The sequence below is a fragment of the Candoia aspera genome, chromosome 8, assembly GCF_035149785.1.
Source record: "Candoia aspera isolate rCanAsp1 chromosome 8, rCanAsp1.hap2, whole genome shotgun sequence".
Classification (NCBI taxonomy): Eukaryota; Metazoa; Chordata; class Lepidosauria; order Squamata; family Boidae; genus Candoia; species Candoia aspera.
The window spans coordinates 12411235-12417639 of record NC_086160.1 but is presented as its reverse complement, the minus strand read 5'-3'; the positions used below and the strand labels follow the sequence as shown (position 1 = coordinate 12417639).

Here is a 6405-nt window from a genome sequence, read left to right as displayed (position 1 = left end):
TTGGATACTGAATCCTGTAAAAAAAAATGTATTATAGAAATAGAAATAGAAAACCATTTGTATTTGTAAAATGTTGCTATGTGCAATGATAAAAATATGTGCAAGATGCAACTTGGGGTCCTATACAGTAGTCACTGTGGAGTCCTTGGTGCCAAGCTCAGAGAGCACCAAGGACTCAGTAATAACTATTTTAAATTAGAAATTATGCAATCAATATTTTAAAGAAGTATCTTCCAAGTGTCATACAGTGCTCAGTTACAATGGCAATGGGTGCACCTTTGGAAGACTTGAAGGTACAGGTTAGGGACAGATTGTCATAGAGAAAATCTCTCTCTGTGGTTGCTAGGAGTAAAAAACGACTTGATGGTACCTAATCAATCAATCAATCCTATACAGTGTTTCCAATGTTGTCATCTGTTATGGAGCCAGACTGCATCTAAGTTTTGTTTGTTTACTGGTTGAAGTTAGTATTCCTACTCAAAGGACTGACTTGTCTAACACGAGTAGATAACTTCAGTGCTTGGTGGAAGAGGTTTTCATTAGAATTTATTTATTAGAAATAAATCATTATTTATTAGAAATAAATCATTTCTAATGATTTATTAGAAGCCATTTTTGTGATTTCTCTCGGGAAGATCTTTTGTTTTGGGAGTATGAGCAAGCTAAGCAGATACTGACCCAACATGTTCTGCAGATGGAAAGACAATACATTAATCTTGTCTTCGCAGAGTAGCCAATCTCAGTCCTGAGAGATGCTTAAACTTTATCATAGGTTCTAAATCAAGAACTTTAGCATTAGCCTGATTTAATGCCTTGCTGTCAGCCATTCTGGAAGGCAGATATAAAAAATAATCCCTCTGCTGCCCAGTTATGTCCATACAGCGAAGGAGCTACAGAGTCTGCAGAATCTATGCTTTGCTTATTTTATAGGGATATTAGAATCCATTTTATACATCTTTATTTGGAAGAATATCCAGGTCATACTGAATTATTTTATATGCAAATTCTTTTATTTGATCAGATAAATTTCATTTCCTTGGACATCACTAAACGTTGCATTGCTGCCTGCAAAACTAGTCATGTGTTGCTTCTCCTATATTGTAATACTATTTGATTGTTGTTAGTCACTAACTATAATAAAATAAAGACACTGATTGATGACAAAGGGCATTAGTGCTATGGACAGAGACACAGAGACTTCATATTTCTCCTCTGATCATATTTTTTAGTTCCGGTTTTATAGTGTTACTGTTAGTAACATTATGCGTTTAGACTCTAAGAATTAGTTTTAGTTTTAGGGTTATCATTCTAGTGTTCATAATATCTTGTCATATTGCCAATGAAGATTCTCAGTCATCCAGGTGGAATTCTCTGTAGGTTGAGTCAGGGCAACTGGATTTCTCTCTTTTTGGTTGAAACGTTCACTGCTTGTCCAAGGAGCCACTTCAGTCTGGGCAAAGGTTGATGAGGGGACCCCATATATGTCTTCCAGGGTGGCTGCATTGTCCCTACATCTGAATGGCTTGTTCATTGTGACATGGAGGTGTGGATTGTCTTTGGGATGTCTTACTCCTAAATCCCTCGGGTCCCCTGCCTAATTTTCTCTAGCGTGGAAGTTGCCTTTTTAGAGAGGCAATTTAGAGAGATTTCTAAAATATTTGCAAATACTGCCCAGCATAGAAATATAAAATATTGTAATGTTATATAAACAAATTAAGGATTAGGTTGTTGTACATGGCGATCTGCTTAATCAGATACAAAATACAGCTTCATACAAGAAGTTAGAACATCCATTCTGGAAAAATGCAAGTACTGCTAATTAAGTCTGTTCCTTTCTTAATTGCTAAGAGAGGGTAGTCTTCTCTCTTTCATGTTCACTTTCCACTTACTATTCAAAACTGAAATTTATGTCTTTATACCCATCACAACCTAATGACTTTCGGGGTTCTTCTCTTGCAGTGAAAAATCAATAGCTAACAAAGGTCCGCATAGTTAAAGCAATGGTGTTCCCCGTAGTAACATATGGCTGCGAGAGCTGGACCATAAGGAAGGCTGAGAGAAGGAAGATCGATGCTTTTGAACTGTGGTGTTGGAGGAAAATTCTGAGAGTGCCTTGGACTGCAAGAAGATCCAACCAGTCCATCCTCCAGGAAATAAAGCCAGACTGCTCACTTGAGGGAATGATATTAAAGGCAAAACTGAAATACTTTGGCCACATAATGAGAAGACAGGACACCCTGGAGAAGATGCTGATGCTAGGGAGAGTGGAGGGCAAAAGGAAGAGGGGCCGACCAAGGGCAAGGTGGATGGATGATATTCTAGAGGTGACGGACTTGTCCCTGGGGGAGCTGGGGGTGTTGACGACCGACAGGAAGCTCTGGCGTGGGCTGGTCCATGAAGTCACGAAGAGTCGGAAGCGACTAAACGAAGAAACAACAACAACAAAGGAAATCGCCAAACATATAATATAAATGGGAGTTTTCTGATTACATATTTTTGGCAAGGAGCCTGGAGAGTTTATTGAAAGCAGCCAATTCTTAGAAAGAGCAGCTCCAGTGTGGCTAATGAGATTTTTCTCCAGAACCTCTGCAATTCACCAGGATTCCTAGGCGGATCAATTGCAAAAGCATACTTTGAGGTCAGGAAGTCAGAAAAACTCTGAAAAGCATATTTAAATGGATGATGTGCCTCCTGCCTTCTTAAAAGATCTCTCCCCACTTTTAAATAGAATTTGGTTGTTAATATTATTGGATATTTTGGTCTGAAAAGAAGTGGATGCATTAATGATAAATTTGCCTGATTCCCTTCATCCCCTGTCAGGTAGAGTGGATGAATAATCTCCTCCTGCAGGTCTTGGTTTATATATTTTTCATCTAAAATCAATCAGGTGACATTACAGCCAACATTCTGATACAGAGAATTAGCTGCATGCAATCAAAACTGAAAATTGATTACATTTTGCTGACCCAAAGCTGCTGCTCTAAGTGTATTATTTATTACAGAAATACAAAATAATTATGATACTTCCAGGCCTGGCTTCCACTTATTGACAAATTCTTAGTTGTATGCAACTTTTAACACTTTTAAACTTCAAGCCAACTTTTACCTTCCATGAGTAACAGGACTCCTATTCTCCAGGTTACAGTCCTCGTGAACACAGTAGAAAACGTGGCAACAGTATAGGAAGACAATGAAAAAACTGGGGGATGGGGGGACAGATTATGATATATCTGTCCCTTGGGTAAGAATAATATAAAATTGAGGCTGTCAATCAAAAGGAGCATCACTGTACATAACCAAACAATTTCATCTTCACAGAAACCAAGTTACCTAGTTATAGAAAAATGTTGGATACTATGCAAGCATATTGCACATGGAGAAAAGCATATTTCTTTTTTCTATTATGAATTATGTTTGTTGGGTTCTTGGTGTTCTCTGAGCTTGGTTGTTTTCCCGAAGATGCTTCATTACCAGGCTAGGTAACATCATCAGTAAAGGGAGAGTGAAGTTTGTTGGTTGACATCGAGAACCCAACAGTTCAACTTTCGGCTATATATATTCTCTGCTATTAGAATTATGTTCAAGCTGCCCTGTTCAGCAATGGCAATGCACAACAATAGGCTGTATCTGCATTTTTCATCTCTGAATGCAGAGACATGGGAGTGAGGCTCTTAGAAAGTAGACAGAATTGCAAGTGAAGCACAACTCACAGGCATCTGCAAGGTTGGGGACAAGGTGGAGCAATTGGCAAAAAGTGCATCACAACACAATGCAAAGCACAGGACTTGTGTTCCTGTGTTCAGTGTCACAACTACAAAAGGCTCAGTTTGCACTGTGACAACCTGGCACGCTTTGTCACCAGTTCCTCGGTGTCACCTGTTCCTGGGTGCCTGTGAATGCCAGATAAGATGCATTTGTGATGAGAAGTTTCAGCTGGACATCACATTTTTTCCAACATGATACTGTAAGACAAAGCACTGAAAAGAATATATATATATATATATATATATATATCTTTTTAATCCGTTCAGTCATGTCCAATTCTCAGAGACTGCCTGGACAAGTCCCTGCAGTGGTCTTGGCAAGGTTTTTCAGAAGTGGTTTGCCATTGCCTTCTTCCTAGGGCTGAGAGAGAGTGACTGGCCCAAGGTCACCCAGCTGGCTTTGTGCCCAAGGCGGGACTAGAACTCACAGTCTCCCAGTTTCTAGCCTGATGCCTTAGCCACTACACCAGACTGTCTCTGGAAAAGAACACTGGTACATTACACATTGCCTAGGGCTGTTCCTGGAACTGAAACTGACAACTTTATGTGAAGTCTTTTTCCCTCTCCCACTGTTATAGGTTGAATTGGGGAAAAAAATGTGGAGAGGAATACTATGTATGCTGCCTTGACCTCCTGAACTAAAAGGAGGATATAAATCAAGTAAATGTAGAAACAACCTTAACCTATCAATGCACCAAAGAATTCTAGCAGGATTATTTCTTACCAAGTCACCTTCTTTGTTCAACCCTTCAGGGCCAAGGTCTGGCTCAAGGCTTATAGACTCACTGCATTCAATTGCATCATTCTCAGCTGTTTCTTCACCAGAATGTGGCTCATTTGAAGGACATTCTAAATTCAACAGGTGATGCTCTTCCAAGTCGTTGCTGGAGCTTTCAGAAGCTTCCTTTTCATTACCTTGCGGTGATACTTCCACTGACTTTTCATTATGCGTCACTGTGTCAGAAGCTGAAATGTTTTGGTCAGATAATGACATCTGTTCATTTTTCTCTTGAGTTAATGTCTCACTTCCATCATCTGACATTTTTTCAGTCCTACAGGAGGAGAAAAGAAGTGATATATTTCTAATTGGTTAGAGTGAACCTTTCAAAGCAAAATAAACTAGATGATGTTGATATTTCTCTATAAAACTCTAAATGGGGATATCCTGCTTGTGAGTCTCAGCAGTGGGTCTGGCTCACAGCCTGGGGTTAGAAGCAGGACCTTCTCAGTGGTAGTACCCCAACTGGTAGCCCTTCAACTTCTCTCCTGAGGGAGGTTTGGCTGGCTGTCTTCTTTGAGAAAACACCTGAAAAATTGCATGATGATTCAGATGTTAATGGAACAAAAGATACTTTAGAGCAAGATTATCCTTAAAATAGTCCTATTATTTTGCTTTTGTTTACCTATACTAAAATACCTACACTGCTACAATGTCCAAGATTCTGGGTTGGTCTCACAACAAAACAATACTTCAAAAACAACAACTTTCATAGTTAATACATTAAAACCCATTAAAAAAAATATACAAACCATTCACCAAGCTAAAAACTAAGCACAACAGACAAGACCCCCCCCCCCAATTATCTGGTACATTTTCTACAAAGAAGAAGTCAACTTTCTCAATGTTAATAAGGAGGGAGCCATCTTGACTCCGAGGGCAAGCTCTTCCAGAGTGAGGGGATATCTAACCCCACACAGTAGACTAGACCAAGGAAGCAAGAACTACACCGATTCATACTCCAGGAAATAAAGCCAGACTGCTCACTTGAGGGAACGATATTAAAGGCAAAACTGAAATACTCTGGCCACATAATGAGAAGACAGGACACCCTGGAGAAGGTGCTGATGCTAGGGAGAGTGGAGGGCAAAAGGAAGAGGGGCCGACCAAGGGCAAGGTGGATGGATGATATTCTAGAGGTGACGGACTCGTCCCTGGGGGAGCTGGGGGTGTTGACAACCGACAGGAAGCTCTGGCGTGGGCTGGTCCATGAAGTCACGAAGAGTTGGAAGTGACTGAACGAATAAACAACAAAATCTGATTTCTAGGCACTCCATGCTGCTCTTGCAGATCTGCAAGAAATCTCTGCCCTTTCCGAAACTGGACCATGGGCACAGACATTCCAAGACCAAGTGCCTCAATAAACGGGGTGCAATATATGGTGATCTGTTGGGGATTTGGGGAATACTGGGCACATGCAGGAAATATGTATTCATTTATTTTCAGTCTCTTGGGTGAGCAGAGCACAAGCAGTCTGGCAGGGAGAGAGAAGAACGTTCAAATGACATCATGTAAGGGCATGAATGTGTAATTTTGAGAAGGTATGTGTACGTGAGTGTGTGTGCACATACAGGGGTACATAGATACAGGGTGTGGTAATGCAGAACCAGTAACCAATTGACTTCAGAATGATCTGAAGGAGAAACAGAGCAGGCAAAAGGTGGGTGCCCTTCCTTGTCTTTATGCACTTTTTCAAAAGGTTATTTTAAGTCTCGGGTAGAACCGGCAATTATTTCCAGACTGCAACTTCTTGGACTTTAAAAAGGAAAAAAAAAATGAATCAAAAAGTTTCTGTTTTCACAAGAGATGCAAAGACGGGTTGTATTGTGTATCAAAGAATTCTCCTTCTGGAGAACTCCAAGC

General features: G+C 40.2%; 1 protein-coding gene across 1 annotated transcript in view; it reads right to left on the bottom strand.

Annotated features, from left to right (window-relative positions):
- KLF3 (KLF transcription factor 3) overlaps positions 1-6405 on the bottom strand; it is a 174395-nt gene that overhangs the window by 95583 nt on the left and 72407 nt on the right. The window lies entirely within an intron of this gene.